This window comes from Saimiri boliviensis, chromosome 16 (assembly GCF_048565385.1).
Source record: "Saimiri boliviensis isolate mSaiBol1 chromosome 16, mSaiBol1.pri, whole genome shotgun sequence".
In the NCBI taxonomy this organism is placed as follows: Eukaryota; Metazoa; Chordata; class Mammalia; order Primates; family Cebidae; genus Saimiri; species Saimiri boliviensis.
The window spans coordinates 71,773,917-71,792,171 of NC_133464.1; the positions used below are offsets into that span (position 1 = coordinate 71,773,917).

Sequence of the window (18,255 nt, forward strand, 5' to 3'; positions counted from 1 at the left end):
TTTGGCTGTGTCCCCACCTAAATCTCATCTTGAATTCCCATGTGTTGTGGGGGTGACCCAGTGGGAGATAATTGAATTGTGGTGATAGGTCTTTCCTGTGTTGTTCGCATAATAGAGAATAACTCTCATGAGATCTGATGGTTTTATAAAGGGCAGGTTCCATGCACAAGCTCTTTTCTCCTGTCTGTTGCCATGTTGAGAAGTGCCTTTCACCTTCCGCCGTGATTTTGATGCCTTCCCAGCCATGTAGAACTGTGAGTCAATTAAACTTCCTTTTCCTTATAAATTATCGAACCTCAGGTATGTCTTTACAGCAGCATGAAAACAGGCTAATATAGATGGGTACTGTGGTTTTAATATTTGTAACAAGAAAGAACTAGCATTTGCCGAATATGGCCTGTCCCTGCCTAGGTGTCGGAAAAGCCACCCCTCCCAAAGGAGTGCTTGTGAGCAGAGGTGATCAGAGGACTTTCTGAAGAGTGAGGAGGTGAGGTCACTGCATTTGTTGGACAACACTGTATTTGACTCTCACAAGAGAGATTTCTTTTCTAAGTTTTTGTTTGTATATACTAGTGATTTCAGAGGGCCAAAAAGAAGAAAAGGGAATGAGCCAGTCGTTAAGGCCCCTAATCTCAGCTTATTTTGACTGCTTCTCAACGCAGCATTACAAGTGGTTGATTTGGTACGTATGAAGGCAGTAGACCAGAGTCTCTGTTCCTAAAGCATTCCTGTTAATGTCAGAATATTTTCTGAAAGCAGTTTTTTTTTTTTTTTGGCCCATAAAGCAAATCAGCCTACAAAAACGAGGCTTTGCTTTTTCATAGCTTATTCATTCTTGCTGCCTGATTCTCATACACTCTCAAACTCTTATTACATAAAGCTCAAGATTTCAGCAAATTTTACTCATAAATTATATCATACTAACTTCGGTCATTTTTAAGGTAAAACAGATTTAGTTAAATCACATATTTCAAAGTTGATTCTGATCATTTAAATGCTTGTGGAAGTTCTCTATTGATTTTTTTTAATGACATTACCATTCGTTGTTTTCATTGTTTCCCTGGGAAATCATGTTCTTATATTTTAAAGATGCTAGTCAAAATTTGGAATTGCTTTAACTTCTTTTTGACTAGCTGAGTGCTTCCAGAAATAGATTATTATCCACAGTGAACCCTCAAATGCCTCTTTAAAAAAATAGACCACTGCTTTACTCCAAAAAATTATGTGGCCACTGTTCTAAAATTTTGACTAAAAAGATGTATAAATAATAAAATGCTGATAACAAATAGGCCTTAAAGAATATTTTTAAAATTTCATACATAGAGTTAAACAGAAGTAGAATTGAAGTGAGTTGTTTCTGTCATCATTTAAGAAAAAAATAAGAAAATCTTAATTAGTGTTTATTAGAAAATCTCATCACAAAAAATATTTACTTAACAGCTTATTTAAAATACACATAGCTGGAGACAAACACAATCCTCATCGCAGTTCTTTGGACTTTAAAACTGAAAACATCTGAGAAGAAAACTCTGCTGGTTTTCTTCAAATGTCACAGCAGACTTAATTGCTTTCTATAAGTCAAACAAAAATCAACTCATTAGACAATTTGTAAAATCAGCACTTTTATGTATTTTTAGCGAAGTTTGTGTGAAACAATCATTAAACAATGAGGTAAGTTTCTCTCTTTCATGGCATCTGCACACATGCACACAGACAGGTATGTGATGTATATATATGAATGTACAAGCAATGAAAGCTATCTTTGTGTGAATATTTGTAAAGTTCCTTTTTAGTGAACCCAAATTTTAAAAAATGTCATGTGCAGTAGAGTATTTGGATAGGCCCATATAAAAAAATCCAAGGGCCTTATTTTCTCAGGTGTTTTCACTGGCAAGAAAAAGAGCTCTTTCTAAATATTCAGAGTTATAAAGGATTGAGTCAAGAAGAATTTAAATAATCTCCAGCTTTTGATATCATAGTGAAATATAACATTCTCCTAAAAATGTTGCTGAATATAATTGCCAAAAATCTGACTAGACTCAGGGTGAACAGTTGTTTCAAATATTTTCTATTTCTTATTTTTTAATGTGGAAATAAGAGAACCTTAAAATACTATGAAAGGTATGGGATGGAATATCACTTCATCAGTGCATCCTACTGGGTTGAAATTTCTGGAGAATACTTTGGTATTTGTGCCAACCCCAGACTCTTTAGTGAAGCACTTGTTTTTCCTCATTTTTATTATTGCCATGGTTTTCAGGTTTTTCCCCTAGCTAATGATGGATGCTTCTTTCCAATATTTTTATATATTCCGTTTTATGTCTCCGAATCATTCCCCAGTCAGTTTAATCATTACCAGTTGCCATTGGGACTGTGTTCGTTCCTGATTGTATCGTGAAAAGCCTTTTCTCTCTGCCTATTTGAGAGAATTATTTAAAATGTGTAATCCATCATCAGCTCTCTAATTAGAATATCTGATTTTCCCCACCTCACTCCCTCACCCTCAGAATGACCTGGTCTAATGTACTCTGCAAAACAAAGCAATCATCACTTCAAGCCCATGCTGGGCTCTCTCAGCAATGTCTTTTCAAAGACATTTCCTTTACTCAAAATGACTGATTCACTGCAGCTAAACACACCCATATGGCCTGCCCCAAATGCTGACTTTAATAAATTGGCCAAATGAAACGTAGAGAATGTCTGTATAGCGAGAATACTAACATGCGCTTTTTAACAAATGACTGGAGTGTGGTTTTATTGAAAATTGCAGTGGTGAAAACAGAGAGATGCAGGGAGTGTGTGCTGATGCATGGGTGGCCACGTTTCCATGAAGACACTTGTTTTACCTCATTAGTCCATTCTTTCCTTTCACAGTAATAGAGTTTTTATCTGGATCACATGACCACTCTGGATGGAGACTATTTCTGTTTCTCTTGCAGATGGATGTGGCACGTGACCAAGTTCTGGCTAATCAGATGCCTGAAATTTAAAATGGAAGGGATGTACCTTCTCCTTTTCCTTGCTCCATCCTGCTACCTGAAAAATGGATGTGGTGACAAGCCCTGAAAAACTGCAAGGATGAGGACAGCACTGGAGAGACGGTGAAACGATTTCATCAACACATGATGAAATTGCCTGGGTATCTGACAGCTGAGTAGAATTGCTCTCCTCCAATTTTTACACGGGAAGGAAATAAAACTGTTTTGTCAGAGACTCTGTTACTTTAAGTCAATGTTATAAGTAGCTGTGGCTATGTGCTAATTCTTTCCATTAACAGCCAGGTTTCACATGATAGCCTTCAGACATCTGAGAGTCACAGCATACACAGCTCTGATAACCTTGTGTTGTTATTTCTCTCAGGGACTGACTTACACTTTGGCTAAACCATCCGGACCTTCAGGTTGAAAACTAAAATCACTGCCTCAGTGTTAACCAATGGATTCTATTGCTGGAGTACACAGAGAAGAAGAAGATGGAAACAGGCCTGAGGGAGAGTCTGCGTGCTGGACCAGAGTCAGTGCAGAGACATAATCACAGAATCAGATGAGACATTTTGCCAACTTTTATCAGGGACAAAAGCCAAGGTCTCTTGCATCTCAGCCTGGTGCAGGGATCATTCTCCTGATGTTTCACCCTTTTTAAAGAACTATCAGAAACCAAATCTTAAGTAGATGTACCTGAGATATTTTTCTAGTTTTTCCCTTTTCTTATTTTTGATTTAGCTGTTTGTTTCTCCTTGTCCATTCCCCATTTACTAAAGTTTCTATTGAATATCTTTTCTACTTAAAACTAGCCCCATGATTCAAAAGTGCCCTTTGCTGATTTTGTGCCTTCTCTCACTTTGTGTTTTGGGGAATGAGGCAGATGGTGATTATTTCATTCTTGTTCTTGTTAATTCCTCGAAGCCATGCGTATCCCTCTCTTTGGTTTGTGAAAGAGTCAGTGTTCATTGTCAATAGCATCCTATTTTCTTGTCAAACCCCTGGGTTCCATTTAGATTCATTCTTCACAAGGCATTAAAGTAAGGCAGCGTTTTCACAGAGTTACAATGTCTCATTGTTGAAGGTGTCATCTAGTCCAATCTCGCAACTAGTACAAAAGACAGTTATTTGCTAGCTGTGTGTTTGAGCAAATTACTTAATCCCTTTGAATCTGATTCACACTAAGTGTGAATAAATGTCTGTAGTTTACAGTTAGTATTGCTTTAGTAGTAGTAATAACCTGCAATGATACCACTTGCTAGAGCAGCTGTTAATAAAGTTTAGCCTTCCCTTGTTACCTCACAACAAGGCCTCTTTCACATCGGAGCAGTTAAAATATTTTAGTCACTCTTTGGTTAAAATGAACTAATTCCCTATAATCTCCAACCATTTGCCCCAGGCCTTCCTGTAAAGATGGGAGAATGAATCTACACAGTCCACAGGATGCTGATTCTTCCAAGCAAAGTTTTCCATTCCTCTGGCTGAACTTTCTCAGTGACTCTAACACACTAACATTGTCAGATATGATAGAGATTCAGATCAAAGTCTCTTTCATGAAGCTGGCTTCTCTGCTCTGGATGACCCTCCATGCCCTGCGTTCCTCTTAAGGTATAGTACACAGACCCAAAACACAAAGTTCAAGGGCTGACCTGACTTTTGATGGACATATCTAGTATTATAGAGAAAGTACCTAGTACATTATACCTATATAGTAATATTATCCATATATATATAATATTATATTAAACAGGAGTAAGTATCAGCATCATCTCCAAAGAAACCCAATCCAGGGACAAGCTTTACTCATGGTGGGGATGCCTTTTCCAGGCTTTCTTCTTCAGCTTTTGACTTTTGTACCCTTGTATTTAATTTGGTTTTAACCACTTCGGGGTGATTGAGAAATGAGGACTGTTGAATTATCGAAGGATTTATGTTTGTAGGTTCAGTCATTTATCCACTCAACAAACTTGGGCAATGAACTAGCATCTCTCCCTTATCTTCCTAATTTGCAAATTTTCTGTCCTGCCTATCCCAATGTATTAAATTCATCCAAAATCAAATGAAAATATGGGATGAGGAAAACCATATATGCTCTACAGTATTAATAATAACAAAATTACCCTTTTCTTATTATTTTCTACCCTCAGAGCCTGTGTTTTTAAAATAAAAGTGAAAATGCAGAATCATTTGAGGATCAATTGAATTCATATGTCTGCTATAGCATAGCACAGTTCTTAACACACATTGGTCAATAAATGTGGATTTTTAAAAAATGTGTAGTGGATTGATTCTAGTTCTCAAAATGGCATAGCCATCATACCTATTTGCATAAATGCGAATCATTTTACAATCATCTCCTGTGATGTTTTTAAGTAGGTAAAACACTAAATCTGAAAAAGGCTGCCTAGAAACTACTCATCCTCATGACAGGAAGAGTTGAGGTCACAAAATGGTTTCTTTGAAATGAATGACCAAGAAGTTCTCCTCCTTCCTCTATTAACAGCCATTGTTTCCCTAGGCCACACACACACAGATCCATACGACAAATCAATTTAAATAAAATACAAGTTGAATATTCCTTATCTGAAATGTTTGGGACCAGAAGTAGTTCAGATATTGGATTATTTTTCAGATTTTGAAATACTTGCATTACACTGGTTGAGCATGCCAAATGCAGAAATCCGAAATCATAGAGGTTCAAATGAGCATTTCCTTTGAGCATCATGTTGGTACTCAAAAGTCACAGATTCTGGAGTGTTTCAATTTAGATTTGGGATGCTCAACTTGTATACTGTCTTGGGTAAAAACAGTGAGACAGGGCCGGGCACGGTGGCTCACACCTGTAATCCCAGCACTTTGGGAGGCTGAGGTAGGTGGATCACTTAAGGTCAGGAGTTCGAGACCAGCCTGGCTAACATGGTGAAACACCATGTCTACTAAAAATATAAAAATTAGCTGGGAGTGGTGGCAGGCGCCTGTAATCCCAGCTACTCGGGAGACTGAGGCAGGAGAATCACTTGAATCTGGGAAGCGGAGGTTGCAGTGAGCCAAGATCATGCCACTGCACTCTAGCCTGGATAACAGAGCAAGTCTCTGTCTCAAAAGAAAAAAGAAAAGAAAAGAAAAGAAGTGAGGTACAAGTTATCAAATATTAACTCAATTCTCCAGAAGAGATCATTAGTGAGCCAGGTTAAATTATTATCATTAGGAATTTGCTTTCCTTATTTTCCTTATTATCATTAGGAAAGCAAATTCCTAATGACAATAATTTAACCTGACTCACAGCCTGACCTGAACAGCTCACTATATACTGATCATTTTCTAAGTATATACAGAGAACACAGCCATATAGATTCACACTGTCAAATTCAACATCCAGTGTCTATTTCACAATTGTGAGGGTTTTTTAAATGAAATCATTTATATTATTTTGGCCACTGGCTGTATACCATATTATTCTGTTATTATTTGTCTGCAATTATTTTAAGCCTTTACAAATGCTATTTTTTAAGTATAACAAAACAGTTTTTGAACTAAACTTACAGGCTTTTTCTACCATGCACTACCTCCAATTCTGAGCCTGATGAGCAAAATGCTGTTAGAAAAAAAAGGACATACCAAGTTGACCCGGCCGATTTCAGTTTCCAACCCTTCCCTAACCACATTGGAAAGCAGAATTTACTGTTATTAAATATAATGTGGCCACAAGCTACATCTGTTCTTACAATTGTTCATGTATTGCCTAAGATTTTTTTTCTCCATTATCTTTCTTCTTTCCCAGCAGCAACAATCTTGTAACTGTTTCAGCGATAAAAACAAGACAAACAGCTCAAAACATCCTGAAATTCTATTTTAAAATGCCCTCCCTTATTTTTGTATCCATCTACTCAAAGAGATTCAGTCATCTATCAGCCATTTATTGAGTATTTGGGTGCTTTAGAAAAAAAAAATAAGTATTTCTCCATCACGAATACAAAATTTTAAAAGTCTCCTATTTTCAATTAGCTATAGTCTCCCAGAAGAAAGTCCTCATGTACACAAATCATTAATATGAATACAGGAAGTGCTGGGTGTCATCAAGAGACATATCATTAAAGCCACTAAAGAGGAGCAGAAACTTGAAAAATCATAGCCAGTTTCAGGGACTGTATGTGATCTGGACCCAATGTAGTTATAATTTGAGGAAACAGATATGGGAGGACAGAGGTTTTCCAGAGGAAGGAAAGAAATTGAACAAAGTAATGAAGGTAAAAAAGTATAAAAAGTGTGCAGAGATATTATAATTATCTGGATTCTCTAATGCAGTAGAAATCTGAAGGAAGAGAGTGAGAGAAAACAAATGTAAAAGACAAATTTGGGTCTGCAATATTGGGCTAAAAATTGTATAGATTTTATTTATTTTGGAAGGTGAGCCATTGATGGTTTTCTAGTTAAGTCAGAGATATCCAGAAACATTAATCCAACAGCTATCTAGAATGAATGGGAAGGGAAAAAAATTGAAATCAGAAATAGCTTGGCTATTCACTATACTAACCTAAACAACAGGCAAAGGAAGCCTGAGAGAGGTGTAGGAACAGAACAGAGGAGCTGGATGGAAACAAGGATTTGACAACTTCCTTGGTTGAGACAGAGTGAGACAGAGAATATTTCCATGCTAAACCTGTTATTCTTTTAAATTTATTTCATGGGTAGCATTGATACTGATTTATGAGTCTAAGTTATTCTTTCAAATTTATTTCATAGTGTTTGATTTATGCCCTATTCTAATTTCTAAATAAGAAGTTGCTGAAATTTCAGCAAAGTAGTAAAAAGAAAGACAATTCAAAAATAATACATGAATTCATTGAGCCAAGCCAAAATGGCAAAGTCATGATAAAAATACATGAATAGTTCCCTTATTCAGTATAGAATAGTACTCAGGAAAAGGCTGCTCTTTTTACAATACGAACAATGATAAAAAGAAGAAACATACACATCAGAGTCAATGAACCCTGTCTCAGTCTGCTGTCTGTTGCTTATGGCATGGGTAATTTATAAAGAAAATAAATTTATTTCTTAAGGTTATAGAGGCCGAGGAGTCCAGGCTGAGGGACCACACCTGGTGAGGGTCTTCTTGCTTTTGGGGCTCTGCAGAATCCCAAGATAGCACAGGACATCACCTGGGAAAAAGGCTGAGCATGTCAGCTCTGGTTTATCTTCTACTTATTAAAAAGCCACCAGCCCTACTCCCATAATAACCCATCAATCCATTAATCCATGAATCACCTCCTCAAGATCCCATGTCTTAATTCTGCTACACTCGGGATTACGTTTCAACATGAATTTTGAAGGGGACAAACACTCAAACCACAGCACACTCCAAATAAACACTCAATATGTATGTGCCTTTTAGCCTAACTAAAGATGCCAAATTGATTCCACATTGTAATCTGTACTCAGATTAACACTGAACTCAGATACCAAATGCTAAAATAAGTAAAAGCCAGATAAAATGGACTGAAACATAGTAATAAAAATAGCAAATTATTTATTTAAAACAGTACAAAGCTAAGCATTCTTTTCTTTTCTTTTTTTTTTTTTTTTTTTGTCTTGAGACAGAGTCTTGCTCTGTTGCCAGGCTGGAGTGGAGTGGCATGAACTCGGCTCACTGCAACCTCCACCTCCCAGGTTCAAGCAATACTCCTGCCTCAGCCTCCTAAGCAACTAATATCATAGAATTGTGCTACCACACCTGGCTAATTTTTGTATTTTTAGTAGAGATGGGGTTTCACTATGTTGGTCAGGCTGGCCTGTAATCCCAGCACTTTGGGAAGCCTAGGCAGGCAGATCTACTGACATCAGCATTCTCTTCTTTACAAACATGGCACTTCTGTGGTTTCTATTTTCTTCATCTTTTGTTTTCATTGCAAAAATGATATTGGAATTTAGTGCATCTGTCTGTGGACAATGACAAGTCCACATTCAGCACCATTCATATACACAATATTTATGTTTAAATGATTCCTTAATCATACTGTACTGTTAGCAACACTTTAAAGAACACCAATATTCCAGACGTTCACAGAGGCACAGGCTAAGTGACCTTCACTGCAGGGTTCCTTCTGGAAGGAGAGCAGTAAAACAGAATTTTCTGAGTACAGTGATCTTCTTCAGTGCCAGGACTGATGAGGAAATGGAAGGTTTGTTCTGTATTTGGGAAGACTGAGATACTGAGTAGCGAAATTTGGAGTAAAACAGAAGTAGAGTGAGAAAACTAAACAATATGCCAAAAAAATCGGAGCTCAGATTCTGACTTTATCCATTCCTTATAAGATGTACCTTTGTACATAAGTAGAAATTATGACAGATGTGGAATTTATAAAACTTGGAGACTAGAGGTGGTTTTGTAGTAACTCCAACATAACTCTTTATTTTATGAACATGAAAGCTGTTGCTGGGAAAGTGAAGTTTTCCATCTCCTCTTTCTCTGTATCCAGTCTTCTCCATAATATCAGCATTATTAAAATCAACTTTATTTCTAAAATGCAACAGTCTATGTTTTAACAGAAAGTGCAAACAATATTTAACTATGAGCGAATCCTCTGAGATTAGATGTACCCCATCTTATTCCTTTATTTATTATGGGTGCCCCTGCATTGCTGATGATTCAACAGCCCGCCTGTCGTCCAGCTTCTGTGCTTCTTCCCTGGCTCAGAGCTCCTCCACTTGTCCTCTCTCGTGAGCACTAAGACAGTGGCATCTAATCTGAGCCTGGGGAACTTGGCAGCTCTTGAGAAGCACTTTGTCACAGTTTATGAGTATGAAAGCTCTTAAATGACTAGATCAAAGAATGGAAAAAGCTACAGACCACATACCCCTAATGTTTGTCTTCAAAAGAAGTACACAAAAATGGGAAATGGTCACTCAAAAACATCAAAACTGCAGCCATTTCATTAAAGCATTATGAACTAACAAAATGGATTAAGTGGAGAATTTCCTTTCAATGGTAGAAAAGATCTATATAAGGACTGACACCTAAAATAGAAATAATTATAAAAGTTAGTTTAGATACAGAAAAAGCAACTTTTGAAAAATGGTGTGTTCTGGATGCATCTATCTAAAATTAGATGGAAATAACTTTTAGCTGTTTATCACCAACTAAAATGTCAAAGGTATCCTTAATTATTGAAGTTCTGTTAAAATATTTGTAGAAATTATATGTTTTTGTATTACTTACAATTCAGGACATTGTTAGGAATAGTATGTTGGGCAAACACAGCTGTCTCTGGTTATGATATTCTTTCCAAACTAGGTGATACCGTGATACAAATTAGACTTGGCATGTGATTATTGTGAAGTTCTTTGCTTTTCTTTAACTTTATTTCTATCTAAATAACTGCGAAAAGGCAAAATTAAAACGTGTAAACAGCTTATTCTAGAACACTTATAGGAAATTTTTCTTAATGTTGGCTGCACTTTTTTTTCATTTGCCCCTTGAAATACAATAGTAACCCTTAGATGAAATGCATATGTTGGTCTTATTTTAAGCATTTTGCCTGGAGGTATAATTAGATTTTCTTGCTTGAAATCCATGCTATTATGTGAGTTTCTGTGGCATGCACTGCTGTGAGCAATCATCATTGAATGTCTACAAAAGGCTGATTATGAGACTCATGCTTATGTTATCAGAGCATTTGTTTTCAATTAAAGTCACTGTCTTCTTTTCCTGATCTATAGAGTGAGAAAATACAATATCTTAGATGTTGACAATAGACTGTATTGGATAGGGGCATATTTTGTAAGTATTCACAAATACTCAACCAGTGCATTCCATATGAGTGGGAGACTACCCAGAAATGTTAAAAAAAAAAAAGTAATGAAAAGTGAGTGTGAATACATATATATGTATATAATATCTAGGAATTATCCATTATACTTAGATGAGAAAACAAAGATGGGATTATTTTTATACGTATATGCATAAGATTTATGATTGTAACCGGGGTAGTGCACCCAGCTCCCAGTTCCAAAGAGGTTATTGGCCTTTCTAACCCCAAAGAATGAGGAAAGGGGCCCTGGAGGCATGGTGAGCTTGCCATTGGAATAAATATCGTGCACCCAAAGACTTTTGCAGGAGAGTGATTTATTAGAGAGAGAAAGAAAGAGAAAAAGAGAAAGAGAGAGAGAAAAAGAGAAAGAGAGAGAGAGAGAGAGAAAGAAAGAAACAAAGAAAGAAAGAAAGAAAGAAAGAAAGAAAGAAAGAAAGAAAGAAAGAAAGAGAAAGAGAAAGAGAAAAACGGAAGAAGAGAAAGAGAAAGAGAGACAGCTCCCACGCTGTTGTGAGAGGGGATCCCAGAGCAGGCAATCTATTCTGGTAAGGAGTAGCAGAAGTTTTAACCCTTGAGTTATTCCCGCCCCATTCGTGTTCTTGTCCAATGAGAGGAGTTCTTTCAAACTTCCTCTGGAGTGATTGATCTTTGACTCTAATACCGCATTGGCTACTTGGTCCACAGCCATGAGTTACAAAGCCCCCTCCTCCCAGAGCTTTTGGTGGGATTTTTAAGACATAGGAGCCCCACCTGGCTTTTCCTACGTACCCCACGTGAGGGAAAATCAGACAAATAACCTTACATTTGAAACCCATCGGTTCCCGGATGGAGCAGGGGAAACTCCTGCCTTTGAAACCACACCCCTCGTGGACCGGGAAGAGAAGTCCCTCAAGATGATCCACGTTGTACAGTAAAATCTGAGACACTTGGATCCAAATACTGACTGCTCTGCTTACTGGTTATATAACTTAAGGTTCTTAATCTCTCTAAAACTTAATTTCTCTGTCTAAAAAAAAAAGCAATACAAATATCTACTTCAGATGACTCCTGTTCAGTATTATAATAGGGTTTTCCTCTCTCCATCCCATTGTTACTCTGACCAAGATGGCCTTAGTATTTCTCTTAGTTTCACTAAACTTTTATACAGATTTCTTCCTGATTACTGGTCCCTGACCTCCCTTTTCTTAAAGCATTTACTTTAGAAAACTTGCAATGTATGAATTCTTTCTATGCCCTTTTGACATGTAAATCTTCTAGCCACTTGCCAGTTTTGCAAGCCAGGAATGTCTTCCTCAAGGACCTGAAGGCCATCCTTTTGAAATGTAATCATCAATAATAATTGGGCCCTAGTCTCCGGGAGCCTAACTTCAATAAGCAATGATTAGCAAAGACAGCCACACTGAGGACCTCCCTCCTGATGTCATCCAGGACTTTTCCCCACCCACTCCAGTGCTGGAAAATTATCTTGCCTTTTGTTTCTTTTTATTATTTTTTTTTTTAGGTTCAGGGTCACATATGCAGGTGTGTTATATAGGTAAACTCATGTCATTGTACAGGGATTTACTTTAATGAACAGGGGTTCATTGTACAGATTATTTTGTGACCCAGGTACTAAGCCTAGTACTCATTAATTCTTTTTTCTGCTCCTCTCCCTCCTCCCACCCTCTAGCCTCATGTAGGCCCCAGTGTCTGTTGTTTCCCTCTTGGTATCCCTGTGTTCTTATAATTTAGCTCCCACTTATAAGTGACAACACACAGTGTTTGGTTTTCTGTTCCTATGTTAGTTTTCCTTCTGTTTCAGTAGTTCCCCCTATTGCAATAGTCTTGAATAAAATTCTCCTTGTCTGGTTAACTTGTCCATTGCAGTTTTTGTTTGACAAGTCTTCTAGCTGCAGAATGTGCAAACTGTGCTTCAATATGTTGTGTTTCATTTTAAAAATCAATTTAGACATGTCAATATGCTTAAAATGAATATGAAGCCATAAACAGAATGAGTTGTGTTTATAGTTTCATATTCATTTTAAGCATATTATCTTTTATTCAATTTAAGCACATTGATTTAGAAAGCTGTTGTGTTTTAGGATACCTGATAAGTACACAGAGAATTCTTTGGAAGATAAAATGAAATTCCACAAAAAAAACTTTCCAAGTGTTAAAAAAAATATTCAATTTACAACGAAAACAGCAAAGGCAGGAGGAATTACTAGAAGCCTCCGGGGTTCCCAGGAATCAAGCTACAGTACTGGACACAATTCTCCTCTTTCCATCTGGTGCATATACTGGGCATGGAGAGAGAAACTCATGAAAACAATAAAAGAAATAAAATTTTCTATTTTCTTCAATTTTCTTCTTCAATTAGGTCTACCCCTAATGAAGGAGATCATTCTTTTCACTAACTCCCAGGCTGTAGGCTGTATAGACTTCTCAAAGAAGGTCTTCCCCAAGGAATTATCTCTTAATGTGCTCTTGGGTACCAAAATCATTCCTTCTATACTGCAGAGTGAGCACTACATTTATTGAATTACTTTTATAAACAACTTAATCAGTCACAACAGTGCCTTCTCTACAAAAATAAAAATGGGCTGTTGTAAATAAACACATTCTGCCTCTACCCAAATCAGTAAGAATACATATGCAAGATAAAGACAGAAATGAGTTTTTCTTATATGCAGAATTCCTTAAAGAGAGACAATGCCTTGAACTCAAATGATAAACTGACATGTTGGTTACATCTGGCAAATGGGCTAGACCAGTGGTTCTCATTCAGTAATTTTGCCAACATACATAAACATCTGGAAACTGATTGTTATGTAGGGTTGGGGACAGGAGGAGTGGTGGAGGAGGTATGGCGGAGACATTACTACTGCCATCTAGTGGGTAGAGGCCAAGGGTGCTGCTAAATATAAATTCAGGACATAGCTTTGACAAAGAATTATCTGGTCTAAAACATCAGTGGTGCTAAGGCTCAGAAACCCCGTGCTAGGCAGCTAAGTCTCATTGTGTTAGAGTTGAGAAGCCTCTTGAAATAAGTCACTCCAAGGTAAGAAAGAACCAGAGGGAGCAGGGGTAATTTTAAGTACAGCATAACATGCTGTGTTTGTTTCCAACAGAGTCCCCTTCTTTATTGGAATCATCTTTGGGTTCTGGAGAAAGCAGGAACTGGAAGTAACAATGCTAATATCTCTCATTTGAAAAATCAATAGGTCAACATGATCTGGAAACCACTTCTTCAACAATATGTACCAAAGAAAAGGAAATGAGGTGACCATTCACATGTCTCAACAATAAAAATCACAGTGTTCAGGAAACTTCCAGTTCTGCCAAGATAGAACAGCCTCATTCCTCCCAGATCCTTTCTCTTGCAACTAAAATCCCTGGGCAAATACAAGCAAGCTTAGGAAGACCCTGAAAGGTAGGCAAATAAAGATTAACCATCTAGGGACCCCAGTACTTGAGGGTCAAGTTTCCTGGGTTTCTTGCAGCCTCCCACGCATCCAGGAAGAGGTGGTGTAGTAGCTTCCAAGCAAGAACTGGCAACAGACTGACCGAATAAGCCCCAAGAAAACCTGTTTCTGATAGCCAAGGAACTGGGAAATAGGAAGCCTAACCACAGATAATCTTGTAGGCAATACCTTCCCTACTCTAGCCAAACACCAATGAGAAAACCACCTCCTCCCACTTACCCATCACAGGTTCAGCAGGCCCAGGAGGGAGCTGATTTTCCACTCCATGCCCCAACCATGTGGAAAATGGAGTTCTCACCCAGGCAAGAAGCTAATCTCCCATCCTGCCACTTCTTTGGATGGGTTCGCCTGTTTGGTCAGATGCACCTAGAATGATCTCTCCCTTTTGATTAAAGTCAATTAATTATGGACCTTAATCAATTCCTTAATCTTTGTCATATTCCATTAATTAGAAAGAAGTTACAGAGCCTGACAACACTCAAGGAGAAGGGATTTTACAAGGATGGGGTCATTGCGGGGATCATCTTAAAATTCTGCCTATCCCAACTCAAATTATCTTATTTTATCGTGCCTTTGACAAAAGTATAACATTCTCTTCTGTCTCATATATATTTTCTCCTGTAAAATCTATTTTGCCTGGGTTTTAAAGAATATTACTTTGCTACCCTGGATGTATTTGGGGTATTAATTTGGTAGCAAGTACATCTTTTTCATTAAATGTTTCGGTTGCCTATTATCGTATTTAAAAAATACAACACTGTATTTCTGGAACTGTTTTAAAAACCAAATCATTAGATTTAACACTTTTACTCAGGGCCATTTTGCTATGATAAAGTCTATTTTATCAAATTGTTTTATATTTTCTACTTCATGTATCTTAAGATATTTGTTAGATTCCATCTTTTGAAAGTTTAGTATTCTACTTGTAATCTTCTAAGCTCTCATATATATCCATTAAGCACCACATTTAAGGTTTTTTCCCCCAATTTCTTGAGTTTGTTAATATCTATGTATTGCTCCTGAACCACGTAAGTATCAGAGCATGGTCTTACATCTTTTTTTTTTTTCCTCTCTCCCTCATCTCACACCACATTGGTATCATTAAAATTTCTCATTTTGTAGTGATTTAGATATTTCTTCTCTTTCTTTGTGTTTTTCTATAATTTTAAACTCATATAATAGTAAATTTTTAATGTTATCTCTTGCTTCCCATATCTTGTTAATTTTTCCTGGATTTGTATCTCTTCTTCTTGGAGTATTTCTTTTGAAAGTAATTTCAGGTTGGGGTAGGGAGGGAACAAGAATGAGAGGATTTTGTGGGAAACTGTCTGAATTTCAATTTCTTTTCACAAGACTCTTAAACTTTACTATAATATGTTCTTGCTTATCCTTATTGATACTCGAGCTTGGGATTATGTATTCTTTTATCTTAGATAATTTCTGTATTATATTCCAAAATATTTTAACCAGCATTTTTAAATAATTTTGGAAATCTATTATAGTTTTCATCTTATTTATTCCTCTTAACTTCTTCCTCAAACTTCCCACCTCTATACAACCCTCTAATGCCTTCAATTTAATTTTATTTACCTTCTACATATTCATTTTTAATGATACCCACTTTACAATTTAATCTAAGTTTTCACTTAAAGTGTTTTCTCTTTCATACCGAATATCTCCAATTTGTTATTCTTCAATATTAATTTTTTCTGCTCCATATCACTGATATTGTTTCTTATCATTAAGGGTATTTGTTTTGCTTATTAAACATTTTTTTTTACTTTCTACACAATTAGATTTGCTCCCTCTGATCTATTTCATTTTCTTCTTCTTCTTTTTTTTAAAATAATGCTTGCTCTCTCATGCGTCTTATTACTTTACCTTAAATGCTATTTTGGCTGCAATATACTCCCAGCATTAACAGTGAAATACTCAGCTTGTTCTTCAGGGAGTTTTATAGGGAATGGGGATGGAAAGACTCTGGCATTCCCATTAATATGTGCATCAATAGAGTAGGGTGTGTGCCTACTCTATTTGTCCCTCCACTGTTGGAGGAATGCTTTTTCAGTGCTACTCCAGTTTTGTCTTGAATAAGTACAATTACTGGCTAATTGAAGACAGTTCAATTAGCTTCATTCAATCCACATCTATCTGCCTAGTAAATTTGTGAATATTAAATTGCCATGTGTTAGCCAACCAGACCCTTTCTTCTCTTGAAAGAAAGCTCTTAGAGTAAGTATTCTCTCCTGCTCTTCGAGGGCTAGGCTACCTGTTCCAGGTGGGTATGTATACCAGTCCAGGTTCTCTGAGGAGATTCCAAGTGTAAGAAATCACTGATGGAAAGGACTATGGGATGAAATAGAGGGGAAGTCACAGAGACCAGGAGAGCTGGCAGACCATTATGTTCTGACACTGTGCAGAAGAAAGGGAAAGAAGGAAGCTTGGGTAAGAAGAAAACTGCAGTGAAGTTCTACAAATATTTTGGCCAGGCTAAAGGGGGGTCTTGGAGCCAAAATGAGAAGAGTGCCCTGTCTGTCAGGAACAAGTCTGCCTTACTATCCCTGCCATGCAGTTATTGACTGAGAGGAGCCCAGAGGAAAATCAGTAGAGAACTTAAGGAATATGAATATCATGAAAAGCAAAAAAGGAGAGATTTACAAGAACAACTAATGAAACATATCAATGTATCAAGTACAGTAATGTGTGTATTAAGCATAAAATGCAAAATCCACAGTCAACTATAAAGCTGATTGTCTAGGGACCAAGAAAAGATTTTAATCTATAAAATTTGGTTTTCAAATTTTATAAAAATTTCTAAGACAGTAGGGATATATAAAGCACTTAATTATAATTAAAACATTTGTTTAGAACCTGTTATTTACAAGGCATTGCTAGGGAAGATAAATAATTCCTTGTAAATACACTGTAGTTTACAATTTATAAACCACTTCCCCTGCCTTCTAGGAGTTAATTATATTACCAGAGCAATTAGAAAGACAACTGGCATCTGAAATATTTTTTGTTACTAGCAGTGTTGATATATCAATTTATTGTTATTTAAGATTATATTGTTAACATCATTACTATAATTTATTTATTGTTGTTTTTATTTTCTGCTCAGTCTTAGCAAAAAAGTGAACATTTGCTATGAACATTTGAATTTCATATGGACTTTTCTTTCACGGTTCACTGGGCAGCAATTTCTCAATTGTGTCTTCTTTTCTCCAACTTTCATATACAAACACATACTCACACATGTAGCTTGAGCCCAGGATTAAAGGATTTGAATATGTCATCTGGTTTTATCATTTATTTTTTCTTTAGCAAGTATCATAAACAGCAATTTTACTTAGACTAATACCATATTCAGCTTGTCATATTTTAGAATATGGATTATCTTTGGATGCTGCCCAGATATAGCCTAATTGAAATGTGATAAAACATGGTAGTTCTTTACTAAAGGTTTCCAAACTATATTTCATTTCAAAGACTTCTATCTGCTGTTCTATTGTTGTATTCCTTGTAAGGAGAGAGCTGATATGACGTTGAACTTACTCTTTCATGAGTGTTAGGATTTGTAGGTAATATGATACATAAAATAGAAAAACAGTCCAAAGTTCCTGCCATGTCTTTCAAGTCCCCATACAATTTAGTTTCTGGTTATTTATTCAGAACTTCCAAATCATAAGCAAACACTTGGAATAGAAAAAGGATAGGGTTTGTTCTGGGAGAAGGTTACAAAAGGGATATGAGATGACTAAAGGACAATTTGGATCCATGAGAATCTTGAAAAAAAACTGGAAAACAAGATCTCACAAATAAGCTGTAAAGCAGTGTCCAATGCAGATAAAATTATTTTAAGGAGTCTTTATAGACTCTTGAAGGGTCTGTAGTAATAACACAATCAACTATATGAACTATAGAACTACAGAAACCACATGGCAAGGAACATCTGTGGTTATGACTGATGGTGATGGCAAGAAATTTGAAGGGAAACTGATA

The 18,255-nt window shown here is 36.6% G+C and overlaps 2 long non-coding RNA genes across 2 annotated transcripts in view; one reads left to right on the plus strand and one right to left on the minus strand.

The window, feature by feature from the left end:
• The window catches only part of LOC141581658 (uncharacterized), a 772,188-nt gene that overhangs the window by 397,395 nt on the left and 356,538 nt on the right, over positions 1-18,255 (minus strand). The gene's annotated exons all lie outside the window — the stretch shown is intronic.
• Positions 166-5,237, plus strand: LOC141581656 (uncharacterized). Its single transcript, XR_012514423.1, has 3 exons — positions 166-254; positions 2,940-3,139; positions 3,361-5,237. It is a non-coding gene; the product is annotated as an uncharacterized LOC141581656 (long non-coding RNA).